The sequence below is a fragment of the Martes martes genome, assembly GCF_963455335.1.
Source record: "Martes martes genome assembly, chromosome: 4".
Classification (NCBI taxonomy): Eukaryota; Metazoa; Chordata; class Mammalia; order Carnivora; family Mustelidae; genus Martes; species Martes martes.
Window position 1 is genome coordinate 104,453,835 of NC_137891.1, and position 17,201 is coordinate 104,471,035.

Here is a 17,201-nt window from a genome sequence, read left to right on the forward strand (position 1 = left end):
TGATATGTTAAACTTGAGAAATTAGTGAATGTAAGAATTTGATTAAATACATTTACATCAGTGAATAAATGGGGAAATTTAATTTGTTAAATTTTACTTAAAACTTTTAATTAGAAATAACTATAGAATCATAGGAAGTTGCAAAAATTAAATAAAGAGTTCCATGACCTTTTGCCCAGCTTCTCCAATGCTTACCTTTTACTTAATTGTATAATTGTATAATTGGCATTGGTACAATACTCTTAACTAAACTACAGACCTTACTCAGAATTTACTAGTTTTTACGTATACTTGTGTGTGTGTGTAGTTCTATGTAATTATATCTTATAGATTCGTATAAGTACAACAATAAAGAAACATTCCGGTTGCCTCAAAGGGACTCCTTCGTGCCTCCCTTGAACTCCCTTCACCGACTTTCACCATCACTATCTTCTGTCAATCACTAATATGTTTCCTTCTCTAAGTTTGTCATTTTCAAGATATTCCATTTTGCCATTTCAAGAATGTTATATAAATGGAATAATATGACATGTAACTTTTTGATATTGGACATTTTTTTTTAGTCCCTTGAGATTCATTCAAGTTGTTGCATGTATAATTTGTTACTTTGTATTTTTGAATAGTATCCCATTGTATGAATGTACTACAGTATAACTATCCATCCATTAAAGGATTTTTTTTTTTTTCAGTTTTTGGTTAACAAAATTGCTATGAAGATTTATGTACAAGTTTTTAAATAATTTTTAAAAGATTCTTTTTTTTTTTAAAGATTTTATTTATTTATTTGACAGACAGAGATTACAAGCAGGCAGAGAGGCAGGCAGAGAGAGAGAGAGAGGGGAAGCAAGCTCACCGCCAAGCAGAGAGCCTGATGTGGGGCTCGATCCCAGGACCTTGGGATCATGACCTGAACCGAAAGCAGAGGCTTTAACCTACTGAGCCACTCAGGCGCCCCAATTTTTAAAAGATTCTTATGTATTTATTTGAGAGAGAGAGAGCCTGTGATCTGGGAGAGGGGCAGAGGGAGAGGGACAGAGAGAACCTGATCCTGGGCTCAACCCCAGGACCCTTAGATCATGACCTGAGCCCAAATCAAGAGTCCTGTGCTCAACTGACCAAGCCAACTAGGTGCTCCTTATTTAGAAGCTTTTATGTGAAATTAAATTTTCATTTCTCTTAGATAAATGTGCAGAAGAGCAACTGTTGGATCATATGATAAGTGTATACAGTTTTATCAGAAACTACCAAATGATTTTTCAGAGTGGCTATACCATTTTCTGTTCCCACCAGCAATGTATGAGGGATCTAGTTTCTTTGCATCCTTATTAACATTTGATATTATCACTATTTTGTAAATGTAACCGTTTTAAAAGGTGTATGGTGCTATTTCATTGTGGTTTAAAGATTTTATTTATTTATTTGACAGACAGAGATCACAAGCAGGCAGAGAGGCAGGCAGAGAGAGAAGGGGAAGCAGGCTCCCTGCCAAGGAGGGAACCCGATGATGCAGGCTCATCCCAGGACCCTGGGATCATGACATGAGCCGAAGGCAGAGGCTTTAACCCACTGAGCCACCCAGGCGCCCCATCATTGTGGTTTAACTTGTATTTCCTTAATTACCAATGATTTTGGACATCTATTTTTGCTTCTTACCATCTGTATATTTTCTTTAACCTGTCTGTATCCTTTAGGCTTTGTTATTCTTTCTAGACATACAGTTTGCAAATATTTTTGCCCAGTTTGGAAACTGTTTTTCATACACTTGACAGAATCTTTTGCAGAAAAAAAAATTAAATTTAATGAAGTTGAATTTATTACATTTTTTTAGTGATTGTGCTTTTTGTTGTCATGTCCAGGAACTCTTTCCCTATTCTTTCTTCCTTTATTTTCTTCTAAAAAGTTTATAGTTTTGTATCTTTCAATGAAATTTATGATCCATTTTGAATTAGTTTTTCTATAAGCATAAGGTTTTATATCAAGACTTGTGTATTTATTTTGGTCATGTTGTTTAATTGCTGCAGCATCATTTGGAATGTATTCCTTTTAGCTATAAGAATATTCAAAAATACACAAAAAAACTACTAGTGGCTATATCTATGTATGTATCAATTTGGAAAAAAAGAAATATTTACTTTTAATAGTATTCAAAGGACTACAAATAAAAAAACTATAATAAAATAATTTTCTTCCTTACTTATACATTCTTTAATGTTCTTGTTTTCTTTATGTAGATCTGATTTTCTGACCTATATCACTTCCCTTCTCTTTAGAGAACATGTTCTAATATTTCTCGCAAGGCAGAGCTGCTGGCAACAAATACCTTTAATTTTTGTTTGTTTGAAAGAGGTTTTATTTTTCTTTCACTTTTGAGGGATAATTTCCCTTTGTTTTTTCTCTGTCGACACTTTGAATATTTTTCTCCATTTTCTTGCTTGCATGGTATTTAGTTCCATTCAGACTGCTAAACAAAATACCATAAACTGAGTGGCTGATAAACAACAGCTTTTTTTTTCTCACAGTTTTGGAGGCTGGGAAGTCCAAGAAAGTGTCAGCAGTTTTGGTGTCTGGTGATGGTCCACCTTCTGATTCACAGACATCTACCTTTTTACTCTATCCTAAGATGATGGAAAGTGTGAGGGAATTCTATGGGGTGTCTTTTATAAGGACACTAATGCCATTTGTTAGTGTTCCTCCCTCATGATTGAATCACCTCTCAAAGACTGCACCTCCAAATACTATCACATTGGGGGTTAGGATTTTAACATGAATTTCAGGGTTGGGGAACATTCAGTCTATGGCACATGGTTTCTCAGAAGTTGGATGTAATTCTTTTCTTTATTCCTTTATAAATAAAGCATTTTTTTTCTTCTGGTTTCTTTCAGGAATTTTAAAAAATATATTATTATTTATTATTATTATTATTGTTATTTTTAATGGGGCGCTTTATTTATTTTTTTAATGGGTGGCTCAGTCAGTTAAGCATCTGCCTTCAGCTCAGGTCATGATCCCAGGGTCCTGGGATTGAGTCCCATGTCAGACTTCCTGCTCAGCAGGGAGTCTGCTTCTCCTTCTCCCTCTGCCCCCTCCCCCTGCTCGTTCTCTCTCTTTCTGCCCCCTCATAAATAAATAAATAAATAAAGTCTAAAAAGGGATTATTAAAAATCTTTAATTTTCTGTAGTTTGAAAAATATATGCCTAGGTGTAGTTTTTTGGCTTTTATCCTTGGTCTTGTCTGAGCTTCCTGAATCTTTAGTTGGTGTGTGACATTAATTTGGGGGAAATTCTCAATTATTATTGTTTCAAATGTTTTTATTTTCCTTTCTATATTCTCCTTCTATTATTACCAATACATATCTGTTAAACCTTTAAATTTGTTCCATCATTCATTAGTATTTTTTTTTTTTCCCTCCAGTCTTTTTCTCTTTGTTTATCAGTTTGGGAAAGTTCTTTTGAGATATTCTCAAGCTTAGAGAGTCTTTCCTCAACTTTATCCGGTGTACTAATATGACCTTCAAAGGCATTTTTCATTTCTGTTAGAGTATTTTTGATCTAGCATTTCATGTTGGTTCTTTCTTAGAATTTCTCTTTGCTTACCTTGCCCATCTATTGTCTACTTTTTTTTATTGGAACCCTTTGCGTATTAGTCACAGTTGTATTAAATTACTGGTCTGATAATTCCAATATCCCTGCCATATCTGGATCTGGTTTTGATGCTTGCTCTATTTCTTCCAGCTGTGTGTTTGGCCTTTAAATATGTGTTGTAATTTCTTTTATCTTGATACCTGGGCATGATGTACTGGGTAAAAGGAATTGCTGTAAATAGGCATTTAGTAATTTGGTGGTAAGGTGTGCGGAGAGGGGAAGCATTTTATAGTCCTATAATTAGGTCTCAGTTTTTTGTTAAGTCTTTGCTTCTGGAATGTGAACCTTACATGGGCTTCTTGGTTATCATCCCTTCCCCACGAAATTTAGGTAGAGCAGGATGGCTGGAGGGAGCTAGAGTTGAGTATTATTCTTCCCCTAGGTCGATTAAGCTCAGATAAAACCCAGCAGGTTAAGCTCTACTTAATTTCTCTTAAGGGCAGAATTTGTTAAGAATAGAATACTCTGCATATTTCAAAAAAAATTATTTTCCCTCCCCCTGGCAGAGGGGATTTTTCTTTAATATATACAATATGAGAACCTGGTAAGATCCAGGAGGTAAAGCTCACAGAAGTATGGGGGACTCCCAATGACTGGATCCTCTTGGAGTTTTTTAGTCTCAGACTTGTCCAGATTGAACCTCTAGTAATTTGTCAATTATACTGTAGGTTTTTAAAACTAGCTCCTGAGGAGGTAGCTGCTTCAGTAAGTTGTAATTCTCTTTATTCACCTCTAGTTCTCTGTGATTTGGGGGGCAGCAATTTGCCCTGTGATCTCACTTCTTCTATGAATCTAAAAATAGTCATTGATTTTTCAATTTGTTAAGCTTTTTACTTGTTAGGACAGGGTGGTGATTTCTAGGTTTCTTGCATGCTGGACTGGAAACTGGAAGTCCTGGTAACTGTTCCTTTTTTTTTTTTTTTTTTTAAGATTTTTTATTCATTTATTTGACAGACAGAGATCACAAGTAAGCAGAGAGGCAGACGGAGAGAGAAGGGGGAAGCAGGCTCCCTGCTGAGCAGAGAGCCCGATGCGGGGCTCGATCCCAGGACCCTGGGATCATGACCTGAGCCGAAGGCAGAGGCTTAACCCACTGAGCCACCCAGGCGCCCCTGTTCCTTTTTTTTGTCTATAAAAGCCTGTTGGGCAGTTAAGTATCTAGTGCCATTAATATGGTGGTATCCACTATGGTACTATTATGATGACAAACCTTACTTTTTTTTTTTTTAAGATTTTATTTATTTATTTGACAGAGATCACAGGTAGGCAGAGAGGCAGGCAGAAAGAGAGGGGAAGCAGGTTCCCCACTGAGCAGAGAGCCTGATGCAGGGCTCTATCCCAGGACCCTGAGATCATGACCTGAGCAGAAGGCAGAGGCTTAACCCACTGAGCCACCCAAGTGCTCCAAACCTTACTTTTTTGAGGAAACATTGAAAAATAGTGGTTTAGAAGAAAAGTAGAATGTAAACTACACAAAGCAAATCCATTATACAATTTTAAGGATCATTAACGTGATTTAGAAAACTGCTTTTCTTTACAGCACATCGTATATTTTATATTTCATGTAAACATGCTCTTAAACAATGCTATTGAGAAGAGATGGTTGAATTTCTCTTCTGCTCTTCCATATTCATTTTGCAAGAAGTAGTAGCTAAATCTCAAATCTAGGCAGTGCTTCTTATATTCTCTTGGCATTAGCATCTTTTTTTTTTTTTAATAATTTTATTTATTTATTTGACAGAGGAAAGATCACAAGTAGGCAGAGAAGCAGGCAGAGAGAGAGAGAGGAGGAAGCAGGCTCCCTGCTGAGCAGAGAACCCGATGTGGGGCTCGATCCCAGGACCCTGAGATCATGACCTGAGCCGAAGGCAGAGGCTTTAACCCACTGAGCCACCCAGGCGCCCGGCATTAGCATCTTTAATGTTACCCAGAGATATCAGGATAAACTTTCTCACCATTAGGGAGCTATAAAATTTTTAAATCACCAAAATAAATTTTAGGTGATTTTGTAGTAAAATGAAACCTAGAGAATTTAGATTTAAGTCAGTGTTAATGAATGAATATTAAAGAATGTAGAGCCTCCCTGCAAGCCTTAAGTTTTATATTTTTCATCCAAACATATATCATTTTTAATCAAAATGCTGACATTATTAAGTGCCAATTTTACAGTTTAAAATAAGTTTACAAAGTTAAAGATATTGAAATATCATGCATATAAAGCAGAACAAAATTGATGCATATTTATTTTTGTGTTATATTTGATTTTAAGTGAGACTTATCCAAAAATTGGGCTACATTAAAGATATACCATATAACTAGATCTCTAAAATTTATGGTTTTGAAAGGGAGTATAATATTTTAATTAAGTTAGAATTAAAACCTATCATGTTAGCAAATGTTATAGATGCAAGAAAATAATAGTTTTTGAATTTTGTTGCAGATTGTGTGTCTGATACAGTAAGCAGTACTTACTTGTTATGAATAAATAATTTCCTGGATTTCCTATGAACTCCACTGTGTCCAAAATTACTGAATCGTACTTTATTCTTAATTTTAAAATAAGTCAGTATTTAGAAAGACCCCTAAATTTTCAAATAATAGCTTATGTCTTATCTTTATAGAAAGGCTATATTTAACACTATATATTTTTTCAGGATTGCTGTGTATGTTATTTACAAAATATGCTTAAAGCTGTTTCTGAAATGTCCATATTAATTTGAAGAAGCAGATGGCATATATAAATAAGTACCTTTATTACCTCCATTAATTTAATCTTTTTTCTGACAAACTTCTAGCCTAAATACTATAAAGCGATTTAACATATTATTCTCTTTGTGCTTTATGTTGAGAGAATAGGGAGGAAATAAAATTAGTTTTTCCACCACAACCATCATCCTTGTAAGCCCATGGGAAAAAGACACACAAAACCTGAAAAGGCATGGTTCAAAGAAGTACAAGTTTAGGAAAAGAAGAAAACCGGGGGAGCACTTTCAAGTCTCTAGCCTACCTCAGGAGCCCTGGTCGTCATACATTTACTGCTTCTCTTTTTATGTAAGGGGAAATATCCTTTCTCTCTCTTCCTATCTTCTATTTAGGTCTTACCATTCCAGAAGCAAAAAGAAACACTGATCCTGATTGTTCCCTAGAAGCTGAGAAAGATATGTCCATACTCCTCCAGTGTAGATTGGTAGATACTTTATTTTCCTTTCCAGTTAGCTGTTTGACTGTAATGAAGTTCAGGGTAGTAAAATTACTTTTTTCCCCCACGCTCAACACAGAGCTTGAACTCGCAACCCTGAGATCAAGAGTCAGGTACTTAACCAACTGAGCCACCTAGGTACCCTGAGTAGTTTGGTTTTTAAATACAAGTTGTCTAACGAAAACTTTGGATATTGGTCTTCTTCTCATTTTCTAATGTTATTCTGTTGAATTAGAAGTAAACAGAGAACAATATGCTTATAATATAAATATATTTATATAATATAAATAAAACCAATTCTAGGTAGGCCCATTCTAAGTCACTCTAGAATATGATTTTAGTAGAATTTACAAGGAAGAAAATATTGACAGGGACTCTATAGTAGAGGTGTTGTTATTGCTAATTGCTTACCCCCATATGTACAGAGAGAGTGTGTGAATACATTATTGCCCATTGCCATGTGACCTGCAACATCCCTCCCTGAGAGAGGATTGTACTGCTGTTTCATGCCCCATTGATTATGTGAGTAGTTCTGACCAGTGGAATATGAATAAAAGTGATGTGCAACACCATTGACTAGAAACTGGAAGAATATTTGCTTGGTTCCAACATAATTCGTCCTCTTTTGCCATGAAAACAAGATAGGGCTCTTCTTTCAGCTTCAGTTCTTCAATGAAGACGATAAGAAGCAAAGTACAGTGAACTGTGAAAGACAAGTAATAAGAGTGAGAAATAAACCTTTATTTTTGTAAGCCACTAAGATTTTAAGCTAAGTCATTACTGCTAAATAACTTGGTAAAAGTTATTAGCAAAACTAATGTAAACTCAAAGTGAACTAAGGCACTAATGTGAACGATTGGACATCTTTACTTGCATTCTAACTGTAAGATAAGTTTTATCTTACATTTTCTCCTTTCTTTTCCTTTTTTCCTTGTTCATGCTGTATGTATATGTGTGTTTGTACACACCTATATATGAAAATTTGGACATCCATAGTAAATCAAATATGTTTTTAAGAATTTTAAAACTAAAAAAAAAAGAATTTTAGAGCTGGCAATTTGAAAGCACTAAGCACTTTTAAGTAGAAATGGAAACTTGAAAACTGCAAAGTTAACATAAAAAAATGAAAGAAACCAAATGAAAAAATGTGAATGGAGTCAAATATCATTGGAATTGCTATGGTGAAAAAGCCGAAAGTCTTAATCTTTTTAGTATGCTGAATATTCAATTTTATTCTCTATTCTGGTCAGTAAAAAATGAGAGAAACTGCATAATTATTGTATGCTATTCCCATCACTACTATACACGTGGTAATAAAAACAGTAATGGATTTAATCAAACTAAAACAACTGTATCTCTGTGCCATGCATGAGAAGGAAATCAATGATCATCCCTGACATTGATTATCTGGTATCTTCTCTATTATGTATGATATTACCAGTGATATTTCTTTCTAGTCAAGAAAGGATGAAAATCCTTCTTTTTATCTGGTCTCATATTTTTTTAATTAATTCTTTTGGTTGCCTAGGATGTGGGTGATTATCCTGGGCATGATAAGAACACAGTACTGATTGCCTTGTATGGTTAAGGTTGTCCTAATTAATCTAGACTAGGTCCATTTTTGAAGTCTCACAGATGCAGAGTTGGTTAAATCCCAAATACTGTGCTTCTTCAAAAAATACAAGCTGTCTTTCTTTTCTGGGGGTAATAAAAAGTATAATTTTACAATTCTCCCCATATTAATTTAGATGCTGTATTTTACTATTTTCAATATTGTATTTATTCAGTGCAACATTTAATTTTAGCAATTAAGGTAATAAATAATCTTTAATCTCATATTTGTTCTAGTGAATCAAGGGGAAGTGTTTAAAGAGTTTATGTACCTTTTTTTTAATTCTGTCTTATTAAACTTCCTCTAGAATTTAAAAGAACATAGACTTAAGTGCTTAAAATGAATTTGTAACAAGAACCTCCTTTTTTATCATCTCTCCCTATCTCTCTCTGTGTCACACATATGTGTGTGCCCAAGTGTGCACATGCATGTACACACACACACACACACACACACACCTGCTATCTTGGGTTTCTTTGCTGTTGTGGGTACTTACAATGAGAGAATAAAGCATCTTTCTTTTCCATATTCACTTCATTCCCTAAAAGTCAGAAATCCTCATTATGTTTTTAAAGATCCAAGTTTCCACAGTAACACATTTGAGAGGGAAATGCACAACATATTTTTTTAGGCTGAATTATTCCAGTGAAGTAGGCAGTAAAAGTGAGTTTTCAGTGGGAGTGGAAGATATGGCTAGTCCAAGAGTATGAAGTTACCTGGGATTTACCAAAGGGGCTTTGGCATTTCTGTATGTTACAGAAACCCTTGTCCAGATGGCATATTATTCTGCACGATGAGACTGAAGACTGCTGTGTGCCGCCAGGTGGAGGTCAGTGGAGCGAATTAGGGTGACATGAATCTCTGAGTTTGGTTAAACTCAGAGAGTGCCTGAGAGACAGTCAGCATCACTGCTCAATTGTAGCAATGTGAAGCTAGAGGAACAATAGTAAGGTGGAAATAGTGATGGACTATTTTTCAGACATCACATAAACTAAGGGTTTCTTTTATGGTTCATGGGAAGGTATCTTAATGTTGACTGAATTGCATTTATGTCCAGCAAGTTATGTAGAGCCTTGGAGGATATTTGATTTAGAAGGATGGGTCATTATGAAATTTCTTACCCTTGAATATTATGGGGTAAAATTAATACCAGTTACATATGGAATAAGTTGGGGATTATTACAAAGCTTTCTGCAACATATATTTATAAGGAAGACAAATTGTAATACTTAGACTTGGGGTAGTTAATTTTGAGATAATGGTTATAACCATATTGGAGAATTAATGCATAGTGGGCACTCATAAACTCTGTGGATCTGGTGAGTACCAGTGAACTGATATGAGATTTAGTGTGAAGGGATCTAATTTTAAGAACCATGAGCAGATATATAGTAATTGGCAGAATGTTCAATAAAGGGAGAGAAATAAGCCTTTTCTAATGAGTTTCTTTGTTATTCCCAAGAGACTACTAAGAAATAAAAGAGTATAGAAGAGGAAATTTAAGTCCCCTATCTCAGGCTTATTTCAAAAATAACTTACCCATTTCCATCTGAGAGATGAACACACAGCAGCCAATGTCCCTAAGGTCCTAGAGGAGTGTTTTTCAAATTGTCTTTTGAGACCCATTAGTGAATCATGAAATCAAATTGGAGAATCACACAAAAAAAGCATTTTTAAAACATTAAATTAAGTACAATAAAACAAAATGGAAATATTTTGTTTCATCACATACAGTAAGAGTCTGTATTATTTTATTTTTATTTTCTGTATTTTTGTATACTTATAAATACATAAAAATTTGTGTAATGGACAACTGTATTTCTGCTGAAGCTCAGATGAAATGAATCGTAGACCTCTGTCATATTCTGCTAAAATCTCCATGTATCCCCAAACTTGAATATCATTTATACATAGGCTGAAATGTTTTGACCAGAGGTAAGGAACAGTATTCTTCCAATGAAGAAAATTATAAATAATCCCAAACTAAGGAGTTTTGAAGGGGATAAAACTTCTGGGTAGGTTGAGAAGATATGTGAAAAGAATTCACAGCTAGAGGAATGGAAATGGAAATTTTCTGAGGTCATAGAACCCTACCATGATAATATGGGATGTGAGTCTCAGATTTGGAGGCCATTTGATTCTCAAAAGTGTTCAGTTCTGTGGCTGAATGTCTGAGTGGTTTAAAACAAACTTAGAACACGGTCAGTCTTTTAAATGCCAACCAGAGGGCTGGTTAAATGTTTCAACGTTTCAATGTTTCAACGTTGATTCCAAGGCCAGACACTTTGGAGACTTGGCCTTGACTAGAGGAGGCATAGATCCAGAAAGTGCAGCTCAGGCTCAGCATGACCAGGCACTGGGAGAGACTGCTCTGAGTAGACTGTCCACTGTGAGCTCCACCTGGTGGAAATTGAACTCCTCCCTAGAACTGTTTTCAACTTTTAAAAGTTCACTGGAGAAGGGAAGGAGGAGGAAGTGGTGGTTTATTCCAGAAGAGAGTCAGATAGGAGAGATCATTTTAGTAACCCGAATTAGTAATCTGCCAGCAAGGACACATTGGGACTTAATAATATGCAACAAAAGACTCAATGTTGTTTGTCTTCTATTAAGCCCTGGTGTGTGTGCTTCCACAGGCCCCTTGAAAATCCAATACTATGATATATGGACAATCCCATTTTCCACCATTTTTGGTAGCCTGCACTTTAATACAGAATTGAAGATTCTGAAGAGTACCCTGAACCTGAGTCAAGACTATAAAAGCTACTGGTCAAATACAGATGTAAAGAAGAACATTTCAGAGTGGTCTGAGATTTCAAAGAAACATAAAGAGCATTTGCTTTGCTTTGTTGGTAGGAAAATTGGACATTTCATGCAGACGATCTTGCATGTGCGAATTCTAAAATCTTAAGAGAGCAGAAAAAATTACTAAGGCTGAGCTTGAGATGAATGTACAAGAGTTAAAGAGCCAACTCTGTCATTCTGAAGCCTCAGGGCCCACCAGATAGATGGTACTTTTCAGAATTCTTAATTAGCAACAATGCAGCCAAAAGAGCAATAGTAAAGATGGTAATAGTCACTGAATTATGGATTGGGTAATTTCCCCGGTTTTCTGTCACCACAGAAATCTAGAAATTTTATGTGATCCCATGGAGCTATTGAGGAGACACCAGAAGGACTGACATTGATTTTTTTGCCAACCAGGGGCGTAGAAGCCCAAAACAGACTAAATTTGACTTAAAACAGTAATAGAATATGAAAATTTATAAATCCTAGTGTTGTGGTGTGAGATGCACACAAATACATATACAAGTAACATATAAGTTAAAATAAATTTATTTTTCTAGTGTATTTAGTTCTCACTTCAAATATATTCATACATGTTAGGTTCAGTGTAAAGTTTGTGTGTGGGCTCTGGTGTTAGGGAGCTAGGGCTTGGATCTTGCTGTACCACATTTACTATGATCTTGATCAACTTGCTTACCTCTCTGAATTTTAGTTTCTCACACATAAAATGGGGATGATAACATTGCCAGTCTGATTGGCTTGTTGTTGATTTCTTAGGAAGTTCTCTGGAATATGGAACTTAATTAAAAAATTCTCTTATTAAGGACATGAGCTATCTCCTCATTTTGTGGCATGCATTTGATTTTTTAAAAATTACTTTTATAAGTATTTTTTATTTGCTTTTATAGATACGATTTTCTCTCCAAATTGTACATTGATCCTGCCACTTCATAAGCTAGTTTTGAACCTATGCACCTTTAGATTTGTTTCTCCCACTCACCCCAACCCACAAATTCTTGACCCAGGGCTTTTCTAGTATTTTCTCTTCTCTGGTCCCAGTTTTGTATTTCCTTTGAGGCATTAAAATATTTGGAAACAATTTTACTTCTAGCCTCATGATTGAGACTGCGCATCAAATATGTACTTCATCTACCACTACATAACCCATTCAAATACTTGACATTGACTACCAGGCTTCTTAATTTGTGCATTCAGTCAACAAATATTAATTGCTTGTCTTCTCCTTGCCAGGTGCTGTGACAATCACTAGGGACTTTCACAGAAAGAAAGAGGAATCCCTGACTTCCGTTGAACTGGCTATAAATTTTGCATTTCCATGGTATGTAAGTTCCCCTTGTATTTAATAGTTTCAGTTTTGTTTCTTTCACTTGTAACCCTAAATATTCTGACTTACAATAGCCAACTTCATCTTATATTAAATTACCACATGAACTGAGGTCCTGTTCTCTACCCTCTATTCTACTCCATTGATTTTATCTATCTGTACCAGTGCTTAAACTGCATTGTTGTGATTACTGTAGTTTTATAATATAATTGTTATTGGAAGAGTTTTCCATCATCACACATTGAAATTATGTTTTTTGGGCATTTTACATGTTGACTTTTCTAAACTAAATTTAGATTTATTTTAAGTTTGTTTTTTTTTAATTTATTTTTATTTTTTTAAAAGATTTTATTTATTTATTTGACATACAGAAATCACAAGTAGGCAGAGAGGCAGGCAGAGAGAGAGGAGGAAGCAGGTTCCTTGCTGAGCAGACAGCCCCCAGGTCCCTGAGACCATGACCTGAGCCAAAGGCAGAGGCTTTAACCCACTGAGGCACCCAGGTGCCCCTGTTTTTTTATTTTTATTTTTTTAAAAACAGAAACAAGAACAATGAAATATATGTTGGTCTTTTAATTGGGATTATATTATGTGTTAGTTTTGAAAGAATGAATATTTACAATATTGAATTTGACAATATAAAAGAAATTTCCCTGAGATATTGAGCAAAGATTTATACAGTTTTTGGATGACAACCTGACACTTAGATTTCATGTAGTTGTTGGCTTGTAAATATTTCTATATTTCACAGCCTTGTTTCTGTCATGGATCCTTTTGTGGCATATCCAGAAAAATAAAATAATATTTCTTGGGCTAATTAATCCACCTTGAGAACAGTGAAGCTAAAACTTTCAGATGCTCCATCCTGGGCCACTCAAGCTGGGGTCAGGATGTGATCCCTGAGTGAGCCCAGGGCCATCCCTTGCCAAGGTCATCTGAACAGCAGTCATGAGGGGAGCACCAGCAACAGGAAGGAGTCCAAGGAGAGTTGTACAAAATGTAGGGGGTGTAACTTGGAAACAAAACAAATTTAAATAAACCTTAAATGTTTTAGGACTAAATTTCAAAGCCTTCTGGCTCAAGAGGCCTCAGCTTTTGGGAAGGATTCAAACCAGGACATCTCCAAAAACCTTACCAGCAGAAATTCTGGAACTTCCTTTTAGAACCAGGATTTTAACATCTCAACAAATTCTCTGTCTTCTTACCTCTCAATTCAAAATTCTAAGTTCCTAGGTCGAGATTCTGGACTAGCAGTGTTAGTTATCTCCAGTTTGCTCTGATATCTCGTGGCCACTGTGCGCTGGTCATCTGATAGAACTGTGGCCACAATAGCCCTATTCCTGTGCATCCGTCATAATAATGAAAGTGAAAGGATTTTTACCATATTGATGTTCTCCAGAACTATCATTTAAAATTCTAATTTTTCTAGAATTATGATGTTCTCCAGAACTATCATTTAAAATTCTAATTTTTCTAGAACTATTTGATATATCCACTGTTTCCACTGATAAAATAATTTTAAGACATATTTAATTGTTAATTATTTAATTCTGTCTTGGCCATAGCCACCCCCCCTTTTTAAAAGATTTTATTTATTTATTTGACAGACAAAGATCACAAGTCAGCAGAGAGGCAGAAAGAGAAGCAGGCTCCCTATTGAGCAGAGAGCCCAATACAGGGCTTTATCCCAGGACCCTGGGATATGACCTGAGCTACAGGCAGAGGCTTTAACCCACTGAGCCACCCAGGCACCCTACGCTTTTTAAAACAAATATCCAGGGGCACGTGGGTGGCTCAGTGGGTTAAGCCTCTGCCTTGGGCTCCGGTCATGGTCTCAGGATCCTGGGATGGAGCCCTGCTCTGTCAAATAAATAAATAAAATCTAAAAAAAAAAAAAAAAAAATCCTACTTGGGCATTCTTTATATCTTGAAGATGAATTAGAAGAACATAAAATCAGCCCCAGATACTTTCTTACAAGAAAGTGCCTGAAAAAAATATTAGTGTTAGTAACTACCAGTGTTAAAAAATCAGTTTTAACTCTGTATCTAAAAATATCAAAAAAGCTATTTCTTAAACCTATTATATAAAATTTCAGTTTGTGTGAGTGAATCCTGAAACTGCTTCATCACCATTAGCCAGAATCTTCATTTCTAGGACTAAAAGAGTATATGATTCTTTTTTTTTTAATTTTTTTTATTTTAATAAACATATAATGTATTTTTATCCCCAGGGGTACAGGTCTGTGAATCGCCAGGTTTACACATTTCACAGCACTCATCATAGAACATCCCCACCACCCTCTCCCGTCCCCCCTCCCCCCAGCAACCCTCAGTCTGTTTTTTGAGATTGAGTCTTTTATGGTTTGTCTCCCTCCCAATCCCATCTTTTCATTTTCTCTTTTCCTAGCTCCCCCCAACCCTCCCACTTTGCATCTCCACTTCCTCATATCAAAGAGATCATATGATAGTTGTCTTTCTCCGATTGACTTATTTCGCTAAGCATAATACCCTCTAGTTCCATCCACGTTGTCGCAAATGGCAAGATTTAATTTCTTTTGATGGCTGCATAGTATTCCATTGTATATATATACCACTTCTTCTTTATCCATTCATCTATTGATGGACATCTAGGTTCTTTCCACAGTTTGGCTATTGTGGACATTGCTGCTATAAACATTCGGGTGCACGTGCCCCTTCGGAGCACCACGTTTGTATCTTTAGGATATATACCCAGTAGTGCAATTGCTGGGTCATAGGGTAGTTCTATTTTCAGTTTTTTGAGGAACCTCCACACTATTTTCCAGAGTGGTTGCACCAGCTTGCATTCCCACCAGCAGTGTAGGAGGGTTCCCCTCTCTCCGCATCCTTGCCAGCATCTGTCATTTCTTGACTTGTGAATTTTAGCCATTCTGACTGGTGTGAGGTGGTATCTCATTGTGGTTTTGATTTGTAGTTCCCTGATGCCGAGTGACGTGGAGCACTTTTTCATGTGTCTGTTGGCCATCTGGATGTCTTCTTTGCAAAAATGTCTGTTCATGTCCTCTGCCCAATTCTTGACTGGATTATTTGTTCTTTGGGTGCTGAGTTTGCTAAGCTCTTTATAGATTTTGGATACTAGCCCTTTATCTGATATGTCGTTTGTAAATATCTTCTCCTATTCTGTCAGTTGTCTTTTGGTTTTGTTAACTGTTTCCTTTGCTGTGCAAAAGCTTTGGATCTTGATGAAATCCCAATAGTTCATTTTTGCCCTTGCTTCTGTTGCATTTGGCGATGTTCCTAGGAAGAAGTTGCTGTGTTTGAGGTTAAAGAGGTTGCTGCCTGCGTTCAACTCAAGGATTTTGATGGATTCCTTTCTCACATTGAGGTCTTTCATCCATTTTGAGTCTATTTTCGTGTGCGGTATAAGGAAATAGTCCAATTTCATTTTTCTGCATGTGGCTGTCCAATTTTCCCAGCACCATTTGTTGAAGAGGCTGTCTTTTTTCCATTGGACATTCCTTCCTGCTTTGCCGAAGATTAGTTGACCATAGAATTGAGGGTCTATTTCTGGGCTCTCTATTCTGTTCCATTGATCTATATGTCTGTTTTGGTGCCAGTACCATACTGTCTTGATGATGACAGCTTTGTAATAGAGCTTGAAGTCTGGAATTGTGAGGCCACTGACTTTGGCTTTCTTTTTCAATATTCCTTTGGCTATTGGAGGTCTTTTCCGGTTCCATATAAATTTTAGGATTATTTGTTACATTTCTTAAAAAAAAAATGGATGGGATTTTGATAGGGATTGCATTAAATGTGTAGATTGCTTTAGGTAGAATAGACATTTTCACAATATTTGTTCTTCCAATCCATGAGGATGGAATATTTTTCGATTTCTTTGTGTCTTCCTCAATTTCTTTCATGAGTACTTTATAGTTTTCTGAGTATAGATTCTTTGCCTCTTTGGTTAGGTTGATTCCTAGGTATCTTATGGTTTTGGGTGCGATTGTAAATGGGACTGACTCCTCAATTTCTCTTTCTTCTGTCTTGTTGTTAGTGTAAATAAATACGACTGATTTCTGTGCATTGATTTTATATCCTGACACTTTACTGAATTCCTGTATAAGTTCTAGCAGTTTTGGAGTGGGGCCTTTTGGGTTTTCCACATATAGTGTCATATCATCTGCAAAGAGTGATAGTTTGACTTCTTCTTTGCCAATTTGGATGCCTTTAATTTCTTTTTGTTGTCTGATTGCTGAGCCTAGGACTTCTAGTACTATGTTGAACAGCAGTGGTGATAACGGACATCCCTGCCGTGTTCCTAACCTTAGTGGAAAAGCTTTCAGTTTTTCTCCATTGAGAATGATATTTGCAGTGGGTTTTTCATAGATGGCTTTGATAATATTGAGGTATGTGCCTTCTATCCCTACACTTTGAAGAGTTTTAATCGGGAAGGGATGCTGCACTTTGTCAAATGCTTTTTCAGCATCTATTGAGAGTATCATATGGTTCTTACTCTTTCTTTTATTAATGTATTGTATCACATTGATGGATTTGCGGATGTTGAACCAACCTTGCAGCCCTAGAATAAATCTCACTTGGTCGTGGTGAATAATCCTTTTAATGTCCTGTTGGATCCTATT